This window comes from Hippoglossus hippoglossus, chromosome 2 (assembly GCF_009819705.1).
Source record: "Hippoglossus hippoglossus isolate fHipHip1 chromosome 2, fHipHip1.pri, whole genome shotgun sequence".
NCBI classification, from domain to species: Eukaryota; Metazoa; Chordata; class Actinopteri; order Pleuronectiformes; family Pleuronectidae; genus Hippoglossus; species Hippoglossus hippoglossus.
The window spans coordinates 2,858,089-2,877,492 of record NC_047152.1 but is presented as its reverse complement, the minus strand read 5'-3'; positions in this window follow the sequence as shown (position 1 = coordinate 2,877,492).

The window sequence follows — 19,404 nt, the reverse complement described above, 5'->3', positions numbered from 1 at the left end:
GTTTGTATTTCCAGCTGGGTGACGTTCCAGCTCATATCAAAGGTGTTACCATGGCGTTAAGGTCTGGCCTCTGTGCAGGCAAGTCACCATTTTGCTATTTTATTATGGAAAGGTTTGTCCACTTACTTTTGGCCATTAAAATGGTCTTTTCCATCTGAAGAGGGAAAATATATGGTGACTGGATCCTTTTTTTTTCCTGCTTTAAATTGTAAAAGTAATGAATAATCAGACTAGAACTTCTTGGCAATCATTCTTTCAAACTCAGTCGATCTGTCATACCCATTAGTCAGCAGCTACATCTGCACAGTCCACATATAAAGAGAGTAATTACTACCTTTTAAACAGAGAAACCCCGCACAGGCCGTATCATATCACTGTGATAATACTCAGTGTAAGGGCCAGAAAAGGGGAGAAATGTTTTGACTCGCCTGGTTCATACTCTGCAGACAAGCTCACGCCTTCACTACGTGAGAGGTCTGTTTCATCATTCCCAGAGGTGCCTCCGTGCATCCTCCACGCTCTCCTTCCTCCGTACCTAGTTCTGATGTGAACGTCGGGCATGGTGCGCAGTGGATGAGGTAACGCCAGGCAATCTCAACATGGTGCCGCTTACATCAACCCGCTTGGTTCAGATGATCTGCCAGGCCATCGCTGCTAATCAGAATTTCTGCTCTTCTAATTGACCTTCCCAGTTGAATAAAAATTAAATGGAATTAAAATAGAAGACACTGGTGCCGATCCACGCTCGGGCCCTGGCTCGCTCACAAAGCTCGCAATTAACGCTAATCGGGGACAGGCCGTGCGCTGATTTAGGTGAGGCCGTCTCAAGTCTGGAGTCGACCGGAGTGTGCCAAGCGAGCCAGTTAGGGAGAAGCTCAGAGGGGCCCTTTTAAAGATTGAAGCCCTGGCATGTGGCGTCAGGGTTTGGATTGCACTCCACCAAGAAAGAGCTTTAGCTCGGAGTAGATTTACAAGTCACAGCCTTTGCAGAGAAGATACAGATTACTCGTATTATAAACACTGAATAAAACCCAGTCCTATCGAGTTATTACATAAGTAGAGATATAGATGTTTATATGAAACCCTAGTAGTAAAATGCACAAATTTACTAAAATGGACATGCAGTTGTAGTTTAAGTTGGCGCAGAATGTGAATGAAATTAAACTACATAACTTCAAAAGTACTTTCTCTGTCAAAACAGATTCAAGAAAAGTATTTTCAGGTTAAAATGTTTTGGTCTTCTTGAACGTCTTCTTGGAGTCCGAGTTGTTTGACTGTTTTGAATCCTATGCTACACTGCAGAACATGTTCTGTTACATCAGCCTTTAGTGTCTAATATTGTTTACTTATTATTTAAACAAGAGTCTCAGTATTTCATGCGTCCTTTACGTTAGGTGTGTTTGTTAAGCAATGCATCCCCTAGAGGGCAGCGCAGAGTCCAGAGTTTCTGCCGACAACAAATTCCTCTGAAAAAGTTCCGCCATTGTTGAAATGTCTTCCTCGTGTTCTATGATCACCTCACTATTGGCTACACTCCCCCACACGATTTCTGGTGGCGCTGCTCCATTTTGTGTCTGTTTCATCCATATCCGTAAGTTTTCAGAAGATGAGAACAAATTCGAAAGATGAAATGAACGCAGACTACGCACAGTGAACTGTTTCTGTATCTAAGATTGAGTATAAAGTTGAGCAGATTTTGTTTACTGGCTGAAAATGTTAACACACAGGCTGTTTTACAGTCACCCATATAGAAACAAGATGCATGTAAATATAGGTCGCACAGAGGGCACATGTTGTTCTCTCTCCACAGCACATTCAGTGTTCGAGCTCCGAAACCCGTGTTCTGACCTGCACGGAGGTTGAGAACCTCCACTCCTTAACGTGTTCATTTGCTTTGTGCTATATTTACCCTGATCACAAAGAGTCTCTTAAGACTCCACTTCTACTTCCTCTATTGAGTCTCCACACAAACACCTCACCGTGCACAATGGGAGTGGAGAGCATTCAGTGAAACGAATGGGAAGATGTGTGCACAGTGTAATGGCCCGCGGGCCCTAATTGCACTGATTGATTCGAGGAACCAAGTTGGACCATAGAATTTTTATCTAAGGAAACCATCTTGAAGGAGAAGCCAATGATGACATTTATTTTTCACAGTTAACATCTTTACCCCCCCCCCCCCACCCTCCCCACCCTCCCCACCCTCCACACTCACCAAGTTTACATTAGAGATGGAGATCACAAGATGTGCTGACTGTATGTATGAGCTGTGTGTGTGTGTGTGTGTGTGTGTGTGTGTGTGTGTGTGTGTGTGTGTGTGTGTGTGTCTAACACAGACCTTTCAAAGCACTTGAGATGCTATTCAATTGATATGGCCATTAATGCGTGGAAGAAGAACCATTTTGCCGTGACTCTTGATGTGTCTGCATTTCACCGCCACATCTTTTCCCCCTTTTTTTCTGCAGAAAGCCTCTATAGAAAGCTTTCTTTCTCTCCCTCTGTTCCGCAGCATTAGTGATTATCACGAGGATACCTTCTAGCCTCACTGCGGAAAACAGAGATGTCAATTTAGGCCCTGCTCCCCCCTGTTAGTGCAGGGTAGTGAATTAAAAACATCCCTCACAGGTCATCTCTTTGTACAACGCTGTGCAGCAGCAGCAGGTTTGGAAAAACTTCAATTATTTTCCATTAACAGGGATACAATTGATCTAAACATGTGGTGAATGGTCCAATAGCGCTACCTTAAAAGGCGGCGGGTTTAAAGGAGTGAAGTTGCACAGGCTGAGCACCCCTATGGATCAGCCCTCTGGATCTATACAATCTAGAGGCCCTCCTGCCTCAACCTGATTGAATACCATGCAGAGGGCCTGTGGAGAGACTCCAGTAACCGTATGCCATTGTCCAGATGCTCACCTACAGTCACCAACTGGGGGTAAAGAGAGTGCAGGGGGGGGGGGGAGTGTGTTTTTGATTTCCTTGCCAGTTCAGATCTCCAGAGTGGATCTTGGAGGCTGAACATCCCGCAAAAATAAACTGAGAATTGAGAATTGAAGTGTGCAGAATTCCTGACTCTTTTTACATTCGACCCATTTCCCAGAGAATAATGCACGCACCCTGATGAAAATACAACCTGACATTGAAAAGGGGACTAATATCAATGAGTGTGTGCAGATCCAAATCAAATTTAAATGTGGTTTCTAAAGTGGGGAGGGGGTTTAGCCGCTGTACGGTAACAAATTAGGTTACAAACCTGTAACTACCACTTATGTGTAGTTGAGATAATGTAGATTCAGTTGGGAAACAACAGTTTACGTGCGACTTCAATAGAGTTAGAACTCTGTCCGAATGAACATGACGGATCTGGTGCTGTCGGGCCTCGGCGGAGGTATGTGCTCTCCTGAGTGCCATTCTAGTTATGAATATGAAACGCGACTCCTCTCTCCATAAAGGTTAAAGGGAGAAGCGCTAAGCAGTGAGAACTCACGGACTCCTGAGACACAAAGTAAGTGTCTCTGTTCACCGTGAAGTAGCACAAATCAAGTCAAACGTTCACCCTCCAGATGTATTTTGTCAAAAAAGAAAACTCCGTAGAGCAGGAGAGTGAGGAATAATTTCTCAGTGAAAGGCTGCAATGTGTAAACATATTCATGGAACACCTGATCTTCGACTCTTTTCAAGTCACCTATGTCGGACTGCGTCTGTATGCTGATGTGTAGTCTGAAAAATATGAAAGGAGAAGAAATCGGACATCAAACGCGGATGAAAGAAGGAGCGGAATGGAAAGTTGAGTGTGACAATCCCTAATCGCTGGGAAGAGGTGTTGTTGTTGATGTGAAAACAGGTTTATATCGACACCTTGTCAAAGGTACAGATGATCGGCGGGCCGCGGCGTGTAATTCCACAGACCGCCGAATTCCTGGTCGTCCCCACCTTCAAAAACCTAAACACTGATGCGTCTCCAATCGCATTAAGTTGTGAAACCGTCAGTGTTTCTTTTGAAAGGGCCACAACCGGAGTGGATGCCAGCGAAGGCTCCACGTACAAAGGCTCCCTTTTCAGTGTCTCCTCCCGCCCCGGAGCTGTTTGCCAATCTCGCTCTGAATACACCCTTCACTGGCTTGAGCACCTTGAGGTGTGCTCATCTCTAATCATTATTTGATGACAGAAATCTGCAGGCGAAAAAAAAAAAAACCCTCAGAAGAGAGACACAGTTCCTTAGCAACGGGCGCCGGTAGTCCAAACAATTTCATTAAAGCGTGGCACCTCTTAGCAGGTGGGTGAGTGTTAGAGGAGATAAACATTCATGAGCAGATTGGCTGTGGTATTTGCCAACATCACAATTGATGATATCAATTTGTTTGCGAAGCAGCTCAAATATTGTAAGTGGATTAAGCGAAGGTGTCGTGGATGGTGAAGGAGTGTATCAGGATGTCTTTTTTCGTTTAATTGATGGTGTGCAAATGCGGCAAAATATGACTCTGGTGTTTTGTTTTGACGATAATTAAAATTGCTTTAATCCGGGCTCAACGAATACACAGCACCGACATTAGTGTTACACGTAGAACAGGAACAGCGGGAAACATCCAGGGGACTTTGTTTCTGTTCACTCGGTTTAACTCCAAAATACCTCCATCTTTTAGCATTTTCATTGGCATCATTGGTCTTTTTATAATTATATTTGTATGATTGATTTGATAACAGATACTTTTGGCCTGATCTCCATTCCTTAGCAAGAGCCATTCAAAGGAACAGCTCAAAATAATTATATTGTTTTGTGAATCATTGTGAAAACAGATTTTGCTTTGCTGTATGCACATAAAGACAAAGTCAGTAATTGAATTCGTATTGAAGTCAATTAATAGGCATTTATATACTTTACAAGTTTACCTCATGTTTAAGTAACAAGATATCCTGATAAAAGCACGTTGAAGTGACACTTACATACATGAGAGCTGCAATAATCAATATAAAGGAATGAATTTACTCTCAAGCGATTACTTAAATCCAGTTGTTACCCTGCTGCTACCAGTTCCTAATCAGTACACAACAACAACAAGTACATTTAATACAATAAAATACACAATGTATAGAGAAATAATCAAATATCGTTCCATTAGTGAAAAAGTGCCATCGCCTGCATCTCTTCTTAAAATTAATGAACTGGTTGAACCCTGAACTTTGAGTCTATGGAAACAGGACATTTAACAGATGAACCAAAAAAAAAAACACACACACCAATAATTAACTTTTCCCAGCACGACAGACACATGACCTGCCACCTTTTATACATTAGCATGTCACGAACAGGTGAGTTCCACCTGGACTCACGTTGAACAACGGTGGCTGATGCTTGACTTTGTCCCGGCTGCTAACAGGTAACACGTAATCATTGACAAAAAACACGTTCGAAGAGCAGTCAGGTGTCAGAACTCGAACTTTGTTTTCCACGGAAAGTGATGACACCTCGAGTGTACACGGCACACGGAGACGAATCAGAAGTAAGCTGCATAAGTTGCTTTATAGATGTGTTTTTGTTCTAAAGCAATGAAGTGTTGATTTCACAGCATAATGTCTGATAGGATGCTTTTACGTTAAAGGGGCTTCACATCATCGTCACAAGATCCAGCGCGTGACAGGAACCGCGGCCTGATGTTGGGAAATGTCTCCGTGTTGCCCTCAGGTTTCAGTTCAGCGTCTCCTCAGACTCACTGGAGCTGTGTTGCTGGTTAAAGGTGCACGACAAAGACCACTTCTTTGTTTTTCAAGGGAAGGGCAGCAACCGTGAATGATTTCTCAGTGTCTGAGCGAGGTATATGAACGCTGGAGGCGGTTTAAGTCTTTTTCTCCTGGTGTCCCCTCTGTCTATTTATGGTGAATATATCATCCATTCATTGTTGTATTTGTATGGCAGCAAATCATAATGTACATCATCTCAAGGCACTTTACAGAAGCTCTTTTCAGACATAAACTCGTGAAAATATCTGGAAAATGGGTCTATTTATATTAGACGCTGTCTTTTCTCATCGATGTTGTAAATATTGTTATTTTGACAACGTGCTGTGTCACACGCAGCATCTATTGCACTTGTGTCCGTCCTGGGAGAGAAATCCCTGCCATGTGACTCCCTCTGAGATTTCGACATAGTTTTGTTCCTTTAAAATGATTTTTATCTTATTTTGGTAGTTTTCGTCCCTCTTGCTGACGGTCATGGGCAGAGGATGTCGCAGCTTGTGACACGAGACAAATTATGATTTGTGAATAATGTAATAACTACGCAAATAAAATTAGATTGATTGACGTCTCAACCCCCGTCCTCTACGTCCATGACTTTTCATCCTGACGTAGTTGTATTCTTTTTAGTCCCATGTGAGAAACATCATCAACACACCCACTTGCTCGCAGTGTTCTCACATGACTCACTTGTACACTTTACTAGGGGGGGGGGAGCATGACTAGTAAGTCTAGACTAAGGTCGACACCTTCACAGTTCCCACGATGAGGCTTGGTGACCCCTGGAGAGACAATGGAAGAAACCGTTGGGTGGGCATCTGCCTCGACTGGTTGGGGTGACAGGAGAGATATGGGGGGGGGGGGGGGAATATTTTTATATTTAATCATGTTTTAAGTCAATGTGTTTGTATGTAGATGTAAAGACGAATCTGACCCACAGGTGAGAGTTGTTGCTCACCCAGTTTTATAGACAGGATCATCATTTTTAGGTTCTAGTCTTTCCGTCCCATGACGGTCTGAATGCTCTTTTATTATTTGTCTTTGCACTTTATGTACGACCCATAAGCACTTAAGAGGTGCATTTATGGCCTTGACTTTGAGGACAATTCCTGTGTCGTTTTATCAAGATCATATTCTCGCATAGGAAAACTGTACACGCTGCACCTCGGGCGCCATAACAGGTTAACGTGGCGATGCAGGATCAAGTTTGAAATAGAAATGGAAATGCTTTTATGCATCTTTCAGTACAATAACACACTTAAATGCACTTTACAGGTTTACAACTGTGGAGGAAATCTTTGCGGCACAAGTCCGAGTAAGCTGTCAGTACAGCCCTGCCACCGCCACCTGCGAGATAAATCCCCGCCCGTTTATTCTACTTGGTAAATGATGAAGTGATTCTGATCTGCGGGGTGTAAATTTTAAAAAGCTGTCTATATGACTAGAGTACGTACACTTAATCTAAATTTTTATGCTGCAGAGCTAAGTGACCCGCGGCACCATGTACGTGGACGTATGAATTTACGATCGCCGTCTCCATCCGAGACTGACATAAATGATCTGGCATTGCTTCCTGCTCATGACCCCCCCCCACCCACACCTCCTTTCTCTCTTCCTCCCTCCCCCTGCATTTTTCCTCTGTCATCTTTTTGACACCTCCAAAAGATGACATGGAAATACATGTGTCGGCAAGCCTGACAATGAGGAGCCATAAAGCAATAAAGCACGAAAAAAAAAAAAAAGGAGGAAGACGGGGGACCTCAGAGTGTTTGTCACTGTCATGTCTATTGATTGATGACAAAGAAAACGATTGAGAGGTCCTCAACAGAGGGGCAGGAGGAGACAGACAGGGAGAATTTCATTTGTTGAGTCAAATATTCAACTAGAAGACGTGTGCGGGCATTTTAGCCCCCCATTTCTCTTATTGTATTACATTAATCAAAGGGCTTTCCGGGACGTTCGTCTGAAACGAGATGTTCTGCAGGCGGAGAGAGAAAAAAACAACAAGAAAAAAAAAAAAAGAGCATCCTTCAGAGATGTCTCCTCCCTGACAGTGGTATCAATTGTCTTGTCTTAAATGATCACGGCCACTGCATTACTTGGAAATTAACAGCTAGAATTTATGTGAGTGCCTCTCTCCTCGCTTCCTGCCGCGGCTGAGTCGCAGAAACAAATAATTGAATTGGTACAAGTACATAAAGCATTCCAGCGGCTAATGTAACAGGCCTAACTCGGTTAACGAAGGCAAGGGCACAGACAAGAGTGGGGTTATAAAGAAAAGGGCCATGCAGATCCAAACCTTTCCTCAACCTCACCAGCCATGTTTTTCTTCCCCTCGCACGTTTTATCCCTCATCACCTTCCCTCGGTGTCACTCTACATTTCTCCCTCCCTCTTTAATTGGAAGTCTCCGCCTCGGTTGTGTATCACCTAAGATGCTGTGGGAAACCTAAGCTGTCACAAAGTGTGCTTATTAAAACGGACGGGGGAAAGATAAAAGCCTAAATTCCCCCTTGTTTTTACGAGGCGGCGATGACTGTCTGAGTGCATCAGTCGTGGCTGAGCGAGACACTTCGACCCCGGAGCGGTGTGTTTACAAAAAAAAAAAAAAAAAGGGGTGAATTGTCCCTTTATAATCAGACCCAGACTCACTTAATGCACCGTGTAGCATAAATGCACAGGGTTCATGTCCTGGAGGCAGCTGGGTAAAGACACACACAACATAAAATAACAGATATATAACATCTTAATAAATGGAGTGTATTATACGTTCCCAAGGATGTTATTCCTTCGGGTGGGAAAAGCCACAGAAACTCTTTTTTAAATTCTTGAGCTGCCCTGATAGTGAAATGACTTAGTGCACGATATGAAGCTCCAGTTTATTAATCATTGGAAATAAAGCCCCCTATGTATCTCTGACATCATCCATCACTAATGTGACAATGACAGAAAGGCGTTTTATAGCCAACCATTACACAGTCATATTGCCCGAATGTCCATCGCATCTGAGGGCCGGACGTGGGCTGATGTGTCATCCTGTGTCCGTCGAAGGGTTTTCACTTCTTCTTCTTCTTCTTCTTCTTCTTCTTCTTCTTCTTCTTCTTCTTCTTCTTCTTCTTCTCCTTCTCCTCCCACCTCTTCATTGTGTTACCTTTAGTTGTTTCATCACACTCACTTTTTTGAAAAGTTACGACAGCCAAAGCTTGATTTGTGTTCCACTGAACAGTTTCCCCCTTGCTGAAGGACAGCTCAGTGGTTTTAATGTGAAAGGGCAAATCTTTTTTTTTGATTCATTTGCCTCATCAAAATTAATCCAGATCATACTTGTTTGCAACTGCAGTCCCAGCCAACAAAGCACATACACAATTAGTACCGTCGCTGTTTGTCTGCATTTAATTGCAGATTGTGGCACCGGGCTACAGGAAGTGTCCCTGTCCCTCACCGCTTGTTGACACATCTTTGTCTGCTTGTAATGGTTAAAGTGAAAATGAATGAAGCATTGTATGTTTTTTTCTTCCTGCCGTAACCGCAAAACAGGACACAGGGCTGTAGATCATACGCGGGCACCCATCAGCATGTTGACATCATGAGTAATGAGTAATTTCATTCCTACATTATTACCAACAGTGTACGTATGGTTTATATTGTGAATATGTGGCTGTCGTCATAACAAGTTGTTCGACTGAAGACAACTACAGTGGGAGGAGCTACGATAACATTAGAAATGTGTGGGATGCAAAGGCAAAACTGTACAGGTGTGTGGCTAAAAACTAGCTCTTAATGTGATGTGATGTATTAGATTAGATATATTTCAAGATGATTACCAACACTTATCAAGTTATTAATATGTCAATGTTGTCCCAAGTATTCTGCAGCTATAAAATGTTTGTTTTCAACATCAGTCACAGTACCATGAATTATGAAAGGGTCAAGATCCGCTGCTTTAACCGACCTCTCGGAATCAAAGCAAAGCAAAGTTACATCAGCTTTTTTTTTTTTTGCCAGATTTCTGCTCAGAGAATTTGTTTTACATGTGCAGAGTGTTAGCAGAAATGTAACACCCACCATTGTGTATTTAATCGAGAATCAATGCTTCATGCCACCATATCGCTATGCAACAGTGTGGTGACCCATTTGGAAAACCTCAGGGTTACATCAAACTGGAGTTCCCCGAATGCCATTCCCCCCCTCCACTGGTGTAAATGTTTCACTCCTGAACAGCTTCAGTTTGTTGTTGATATATATACAGTATTTTTTTTTTTTTTCTCTATTTGCTGCTGTGTATTTTGCTGAAGCTTTATACTCTCATTAAATCAACTGAGGAACTGCAAGCCTCTATAAACATCAAATCTATAAATTGCACGGATGGTCTTACACTAGGTCTCAGACAGCGCTACCCTTTGATGAAAACTTCTGGGACAAAAACAGAAAAATAACTAGAGATTCTGAGGCAAGAAGAGAAAGTCTTGTTTTGACACTAAGATTAATTTACAAGTTTTCCCTCACTGGCAAAAAAAAAAAAGAAGGGGTGTGTGTGAGAGAGAGAGAGAGAGAGGGGTGGAAGGGGGGAGAAATAGCAGAGAGAGATGAGAGGAGCTTTTGATATTTATTAGGCCTGGACCTCACCAAAGACCTCTCCCAGGACTGCCGATGTGACAATTAAGCCAGGTTGTGCTTTGACACTGTTTCCATAGGCAAGTGGCCAAAGTATATCTCCAGTCAAAATATCCATGCCAGCTAACAAGCTTGTTCCCTCTCCACAGAGCCGAGAAGAAAGGGAAAGCCTTGAGACATGAACAAAAGCAGAAAGAAAAAAAAAAAAGAGAGGACGAGGGGGTTGGCATTGAGGTTGGGTTTAAGAGGAGAGGGTATCACACATACATAAAATAATAAAATAAAAATAAAAAAAAGAACGGCGTCCTAAAAGAAGCCGCTGGAGTTTGCAGAAGAAAACGGCGTCCGTGACGAGATGTCATCAAGGTGTCGCTCGCTGCTTGTGTCTGGGAACGCACAACGCCGCCGAGGCCCCTGACACAATGCAGATAGGAAGCAGGCCCCCGGGTACGCTCTCGCTTGCTTTTGTTCCGCCTTAATGACCCTGCCTTGATTCCATCCATAGCGCTCGCAGCCTCTCGCTACACCTTGCCTGTTTTGCCCACGGTTATGTCAGCTCGCTTCCCCCATTGCTTCGCCCTCATTTCACTTCTTTTCTGTTGTGTGTCCGTGCGAGTGTGTGTGAGTGTGAGTGTGTGTGTGTGTGTGTGTGTGTGTGTGTGTGTGTGTGTGTGTGTGTGTGTAGTTGGTGGAAAATGCTCTTGTCTTAGAGGAGCTCTCTGCCACACAATGGCCATCTAAACTCATTAAGAAAATTCCGTAAAGAGCCATTAACAAACGGGTTCTCTCTGGCCAGAGATATCAGGTCTAATTAGGTGACCGTTCTTGACAGGGTTGCAAAAACAAAAGGCGCACTCGCATTTGAAAAGGTTCAGGTCCCGCAAAGGGCCTCACGTTTTTTTTTTTCCTTCCTCCCTCTTCTTCGTCCCCCCCCACTGTAGCCAACTAATGACTGTCGGTTTAACAACAAAAAAGAAGAAGAAAGAAAAAAAAAATACCTCTCTTCCCTGGGAAGGCAAAGGGGGAAAGGTTTCGTCCATCCGCCGAACAAAAGCCTTTCCACTTCGGGACCTTGTTCCCCCTCGCCAGGTGATTCGCTGTCCTCATTTATGAGACAATGAGGCCACAGACAGACTTATTGTAAACACTTTGCATGGGCTGCTAAATGGACTGCCATGCCAAACCAGTTACACCCCCACCCCCCCTCTCCCTCCCTCCCTCCCTCCCTCTTCGGTCCCTCCTCTGCCAGTTTCAAGTACAGTGTGGACCGCTGCCGTTTTTTTGTTGTACAGGAATTTGTTGTGTTGACAGTGGAGCAGAAACACGGTTAGATAAGTGCGTCCTGGCACAGTGGGGCCTCACATGTAGAGGCCGATCATGCAAACAGTAGTTGGTTACACAAGGCACAGAAACAAGCCGCGATGGGGAAACAAGAGCTTTAACTCATCATTTTACCTTTAATTGTTTTTTTCTGATATGTGGATTTTGCTGTACGAGAAGTGCACATTTCTTCTTTTATTTTGTGCATGAATGACACAAAGGGGGACTGGATGTGTGTGATTCCTTTTACCCACCCCTGATAGGTCAATAAAATATCATTATAAGTTCCCTGAAATCAAGAATCAAGAACCAAATCAACATTTCAATAACTTTCAATAAATCAGATATTGCACTTATATTTGTGCCGATAACATTCATATTGATTTTCTTCACCATGTGCAGTCGGTACAGAAGAGCCCCTTATTCCACTGGACAACCCCCCCCCCCCCCCCTAACGTCTGGCTTTTGTCTGCAATGGGAATGCACATGATCGGTATTCGCTCGGATCGGCAGTGATGGAAACATGAAAGCTGGAACGCGTTATTTTCCCATTTGTCCTTATTTAAGCAGTTGATAAAGCTTGAATAGGTGTTCACTATGTTATGTGTTACTTTCCAAAAGACAGATGACGCTGACCTTTGTTCCTCTTTCTATCCTACGTGGCTTTGTAAATTATATCCACCCCCCCCCCCCTCTTTTTCACAGAGTAGCTCAGTATAAATAAGACAGCAAAAAAACTTTGATGCTGTGTTTTATTTACTCGGACATTAATGGGGTTCTTGTTGTTGATTTGTGCTGTGATATACTGTTTGCACCACGAGGAGGAAAAAAAGGCTGATATCTTTCACAGCGTGTGGATGTGTTTAAAGGAACTGCAGCAAACACTATGAAAAGTGTACCACTCTGGAATAGTGTGTTGTCCGTGTGTGTGTTTGCCTGACTCACGTCATGTTTTCTCTCCTTAATTCCACCCAGCAGTAGTCATCTCACTGTATATTGTTCCTGATAGCAACTTATTTTCCCTTTTTCTCAGCTCCTCGTTCTCACCAAACTGGTTTAGATTAAGATCTTGTTTCGAGTTTTTTAGGGTGGACATTTTTTCCCATGTTTACGTCACAATCCAAACTGGTCACGGTTGGACGCACGCAACGCAACATGATTAAGGAAATGACCCGTGGACAACTTGGATTATTTCAGTTGTGTTTTGCTCTTATCTCAAGCGAAGCTTCGATCACACCTACACTTTGTTTTCCTTGTCCTAAAACGGAGTGGAAAATCAAATTTGAGTTTAGTTTCACACTGCCCAACCACAAGGCGACCGTGAATTGTAAATAAAAGTCTTGTAGGTTGGAGATTTTTTGGCAGCGGAGGTGGAGCTCAAATTAAATCCACATACTGATTTTCTTCCCGTTCGCTTTCCATGCTGGCTGCGCTGCGTCTGTCTCTCTCTACCCATGATCCCTCGAGTTGTTTCCTGTGCTTGATTTGGATTACATTTTAAGATCTAAGGGACCACATCACAGTTCTCCTTTTAGGGGACCAGGACTTGTTTCAGCCATCGTGGTGCCATTATTCAGTTTTATATGGGTTTGAATGGGATTTTTCTCACCTAAAAAACAGAATCGAGTTTATTAGCAGGCTCTCAACTCCCCACAGTTAAAAAAAAAAACTTTACAGGAGGAAAAACCTATTATTCTCGGTATCAAAATACCCTCGCAGATGGCATAAATTTGGACGTCCAAGCTTACAGAAACAGAAGTGATCCACAGTGCAACGCAGGTACGACTTCTCCCATTTGAAATGTGAGGATTTTTATCATCACATTCCCAGTGTACGTAAAAGGTCGGTTTCATTTTAAAACCCCATTTTAGTATTTAAAGGTATTCGTATGGACGTAGCCTTATTCCCAGGAATCCAAAATCTTGGCTGTGACATTTCCCACAATGCAGCTGAACGTTCAGACCCTCCCTTGTCTGGCGTAAACCCATGTTTTTCCAGACTTCCCATTTATTGGTACAAGCGTTCTGTGAAATATTTTAATCCTAAAGCCCAAGAGGACAACTTTTATAGTGATGCCATCGTGGTATTTCCTTTGAAAAAAACACTGCTTCAGAGTCACAGAAAACATTATACAACCGTTTCACGGGCTGAACAGTGAGCCGCCCTCCATCAGTGGACTTCCCCTCCGATTACTTTGCATTTCCTGCCATAGTTATGAGCTTCGAATTGATTGTGTACACCGATCAATCGTCACTTCATCCCTGCTACTTCCTTCCAAACTGCAGTGAGGGGGTCGCTGTGAACTGTAACGCGCTTTTTAGACCTGGTTTTATTGTTGTGTAAAAAAACTCAAGCCATACATAAAACATGAAGTACCTTCACTGTGGAGGAGCGCAGTGTGGAGATAAGGGGGGAGGGGCAGAGAGAGAATCCATTGTCACATGTGATGTCAGTGTGATGGCATGCTGTTTGGAATCCGAGAGGAAAACGAGTGTGTCAAATCTGTCCAGATACTGACCTGACCACACACACACACACACACACACACACACACACTTTCCTGTCCAAGCACATGACAAGATGACTCCTGCCTCACACCCCACCCTCTAGTTTTCCAGGAGAGCTGCTTGTTTAGTTCTGAATTGATAATTTCACATTTTCTATTGATTTCCCGAAAAAACACATTTATCACATTCAGTTTAATATGGAAATAAAATTCTGGTCATTTGGACGATGGCTATTTTCAGTAATGACAACATCATACTCATCAGGTTGAACACAACAACTCAACTAACAAAATGAGCTGTGAAGCATCATCCATGACGTTACACAGATGAATGGTAAATGACCAGTATTCATATAGTATTTATATTTTCTAGTCTTGGTGACCACTCAAAGTTACAGTACAGTTTTACTTCAGCATGCAGATTGGGAAGCCTGGGATTGAACCACCGAGCTTCTGGTTAAAGGGTGACCGCTCAACCCCCTAAGGGATTGTTACACACTTTTCAGTGTTTCTCGCTGATGCCGCAGCAATTCCAGACTTCCTTTTTCTGTTCAAGTACAAAAAGTAAGAACTAAGATGTAATAAACCGGATTTTTCCTTTAAGATTTGTCATTAAAGTTAATTTCAGTCATGAACTCGGTAAAATGGGCCCTGACATTGCCTTTTAAATATGAAGAACGCAGCAGGAGACAGTTCAAGTAAGACAACAGAGAAAAGGGGTGGATCCTGGGCAGAGTCATTATACTCTCATTCTGGAATTGTTCCTGCTGTATTTTCACGTGTGCTCACTCTTTACTCGGGAGCTGGCAGACAAACAAAACTGGAAAGACATTTGCGTTGTCACATTCAGCGCCTCTGGAAAGTTTCAGGAAAATGTCTGGGTCCAGTGCAGGTCTGAAAGCAGCTTAAGATTCCTGCCTCAACTTTGGAGCTCAAATTCCCAACTGCCCCCCCCTGTGTCTGTAAGAAAAAGGGGGACATCTCTGGGGACCCTTGTGATGATGATTCACACCAGATTTCCTCGCACTAACAGTGACTGACAGCCACACTTGCGGCTGTAACCAGCAGCGGCACGCTCTCTCGGACAAGTCCCTCCGATTGCTCAACAGGTGCCAGGTGAAACCACCGCGGCGGTCTCTCGGGTATTTCCTCTCCCTCTGCTCTCATTGGTCAGGAATCTCCGGGTCTGTCTCCGATGTCCCGGCGCCACATTCCTCCTCGCCGCGGGGGCTGCGTGCCGCGCTCTCTCTACCTTCGCTGGAGAAAAGTTAATCACCAACAGGTGCAGGTTTATGTGCTGCTGGCTCAGCTGTTTACCTTCACGGCAAATGTGCTGCAGGAGCGGTGCTTTATCACGGTGGGGGATATTTTTTTGTCCCCTCCTGCATGATGTCGATAACTGACCACACACTACACACTGATTTACTGTTATTAGTAGTTAGTTATAATTTATTACACATCTGACCTGTAAAATTTGAAATAACAAACAAATAAATTCCCCTTTAGTGACATTTGTATTATGCTTTTTTTAAGAATTCAGTAATTTGTTCAGGGGGGGGGGGGGGTTGCCCTCAAGGCTGCTACATAACTGCCTAGTGAGCCGGAAAACATTACACTGCATAAAATTAATTTCAAACCATAGAAAACCAATTCTACTTTCTTGCTTTCATTCCATTGCACTAAAACTTTGATCCCCCAGTAAAACTTAATTCGCTGGGTTTTTAAACTGACTATTTATAATTAACATAAGATTTATTCATGTCATAATTTGAAATGGATTCCCCATGATGAAAAATAATTAAGAAAAACAGTTTCTCGGCCCAGAAGCGAGAGCGTTTAAGTTCCTTTGTTCTTAAGGAGCGAGTTGAAACTAAAACCTGTCGCACCAATTGAGACGGAGCTGCCAAGCTTTGACCTTTGACCCCCCCACCCCCCCTCACTGTTTCTTCTTATGTCGACCATCAAGGTGTTAATATTCGTCCTCCTGTGGCTTTCATCGCCCAGCGTGAAAACATCTGAAATGTAAAATGAAATGTAAATGTATAACCTGTCACTCTGTGTTTGGGTGAACCTGCAGCCAACATGGAGTGATCTGGCAGCGTGTGTGTGGCATAACCCACCCACCGTTTCCACACACACACACACACACACACACACACACACACACACACCTTTTTTCCACCATTTATAACTCTCCTGGACTCCTGAAACTCTGTTTGCAATTTAAGGCCGCAAATTAGAAGCGCAAGTCATCTGTTTCCCATAATCCCCCTGTCAGACCAGGAGCTGGCTGGCCCCCCACATACACACTGGGCCTGCACAGCACACACACACACACACACACACATGCAGTCATATCAAATACACACAGCCACACATTTCACATGGATATTCATGCACATGCATAATGCACAAATGACACATACACACACACACACGGACACAAACAATGCACAGACTGACACACACACACACACACTACTACAGCCGCACACTCCAACACCTGCACTCTGCTACTTTCCTCTTTTATCCGGGCTGTCTCTCAAGTGCAGGGACTCTTTTCCTCAAGAGTGCCGATGAAAGACGGCTGCACATTTTACAGTCCTTAAGCTAGTTTGGCACAGGTCCACTTTAAAAAAAATGGGGCTAAAAAGACTGGATAAAAAGACAATTACTGCTTCAATTGAATTTGTTTGTGATGGTAATTCCTAAATAATCTCGCAATCAATCAAATTACTAATTGAGAGAAAGGGAACTTGAATTTTTGAGGCCACTGGGGGTCTGGAGTTTCTAACTTTACCCAGTTGGATGTTATGTACTAATAATGATTAAGTTGTTTTTTAACTGTATCTGAAAATACTTTTGTATATGTACTTATTTACTCTCTATTTACACAGGCAGACTGGCTAAGCATGAATTATTTTTTATGGTAAAACCTTGTTAATATCCCTATAAAAATTGCTGAAAAAAGTATGAACTGGGGATAGAAAACAGACAATTAAACAGGATACATGCTCAACTGCAATGTCACTCATATGGGGGCTTACCTCCACCAAGGCCAACTAGTCCCCTTCAATTCAATCAAGCTGCACCCCCACACTCATGGCTGCGAGTCCCCTCAATATGTCAGTTTTTTTTTATCATCAAGATCCATGAATTATCCCCTGGGAAGGTGATGAAAATGAAATTGCCCTCCTCACAATGTTAAAGAAAGGGAAAAATAATTCCAGGATCCACCCCCCTGATCCAGATCCGTATTAAAACGTGATGGGTTCTTTCTTAACTCCACAACCTTCCCTCTAAATTTCAAGTGAATACAAGTTCGTTTTTTGTGTAATCCTGCTGACTCACAAACAAACAGGAGCCTTGATGGAGGTAATAAAAGTCCATCAGCAAGAGGAAGAAGATGATACTTTAGAACAGCCTGGATGTGACATTGAGAATTTACTGTATTGAACGGAGTAAAGGTGGGATTTGAAATATAGAGAAAATGTATATTATTCCAGATGTGGCTGCAGTATATTTGCACGAAGAAAGAAAAATTCTTTATTGATTTATCTGTCTGGGTGTTTACTCCGAGTCATAACATCTGATCGCCGCAGTGTGTAAACACTGGTGATCCTTAATACACTGAATGACTCTTTAAACTGTCAAGCTTCCAATTTAACATATTACAAGTAATGACAGTAATCTGCGGAGGTTAATGCTGTGTGTTTATCTGGACCTTTCTGCAAAGTGTGAATGTTACGTGTGTGTGTGTGTTTGCGCTTTACATTGTGGAGCTGCGACTGTGTTTGTGTGTGTGTGTTTCCCTGGGTGTGAAGTGAGTACGTCGTTTTGTTTTTCTTGCGAGTTCTCATGTGCATACCTTTGTGCATGTGTAACAGTGGCTTGTAGAGTGTGTGTGATATAGCAGCAGCTCTGTGTGTGTGTGTGTGTGTGTGTGTGTGTGTGTTTGTAGGGATATATGTGTGTGTGAGAAACCCCGGCAAAGGTGACGTGTTCTACATGTTCAGTGACAGCTTTATAGGCTCTGTGGCTCGGTAAGGGGAACAAGATTATGGGAAAGGAAACACACACACACACTGACACACTCGAGCTGGCTATTGTCCCAGATACTATAGTCAGGTGAGGTCCAGGGTTCAGTGCTCACATTATTAACAGGAACAAGCTGGCGCCCAGTAAACACACCTACGACTTACTCAAGTGGAAAGCTGAATTGTTGAGGGGTCAGCAGAGGTCGAAGGGCTCGGGTCCGTGGTCGTAATTATCTGAGTGGACAGCCGGTCGATCCACAGGCTCCTGAGAGCTGGACGGTGTGCGTTTGGAAAAGGTTTTACGTGGTCTGTTCCAGAGGGATTTTGAATCAGACAAGTGCGGCCGAGCTTTGTCTTTTAGCTCCGTCGTAGTTCGACTCTCCAGAGGAGGAAAGGTTCATTCTGACCAGTTTAACCCATAGACTGTGAATAAAGATGGACGCTACGTCTCCACTTCCTCCCACCATCCACTCATGAAGCCAAAATATCTCGACCAATCGCGATCGGGTCTCAGCGGTCAATTATGACATTGACAGTTAAAACTAACAAAACATGAACACGTGAACATATATGAGAGTGATAAGAACTTCCTAAAATGAAGAGGAAGAGAGAAAAACTTATATAGCATGTACTTTTTTATGGTCTCTATGCTCCAAGGGTTAACATGGAGGAGACGGGATTCATGACCTAAAATACAGCCAGCCACCAGGGGGTGACTGAGATTTTCATTCCTAATTTCTACCTCTTGATATAGACAGATAGATTCTTTATCGTCACTGTGTATCAATATACAACTACATTTCATTTGGCAGCAGTCCACTTAGCAGCATATATATGAATAATTAAGAAAATTCTTTGAAGCAAACCAAAGGGCAAAGTCTCATCTTGTTTTTTTTTTTACGTTGCTATCATCTGTTGTCAATCGTGCAGTCGCTCTGTGACCCGCTCAGCTCCTATCAGTTGCTTGTAATTACCACTGAGCTTAGTTTCCTGTTGCACTTGTAACTAAATCACTTTACGATGATTGCCGGGTAAATGCACCAACTGTAAATTAAACATGCAGATGTCTGGAGAAAAAAAAAAGAAAAAAGAGGGAGGTTGTGTGCATTTGGTCCATTTTCACAGTTTTTTCCAAATGGGAATCGGCACATGCTTCCCATTTTCTGCTCGGTATCCAACTGACTCCACGAGGGAGTGT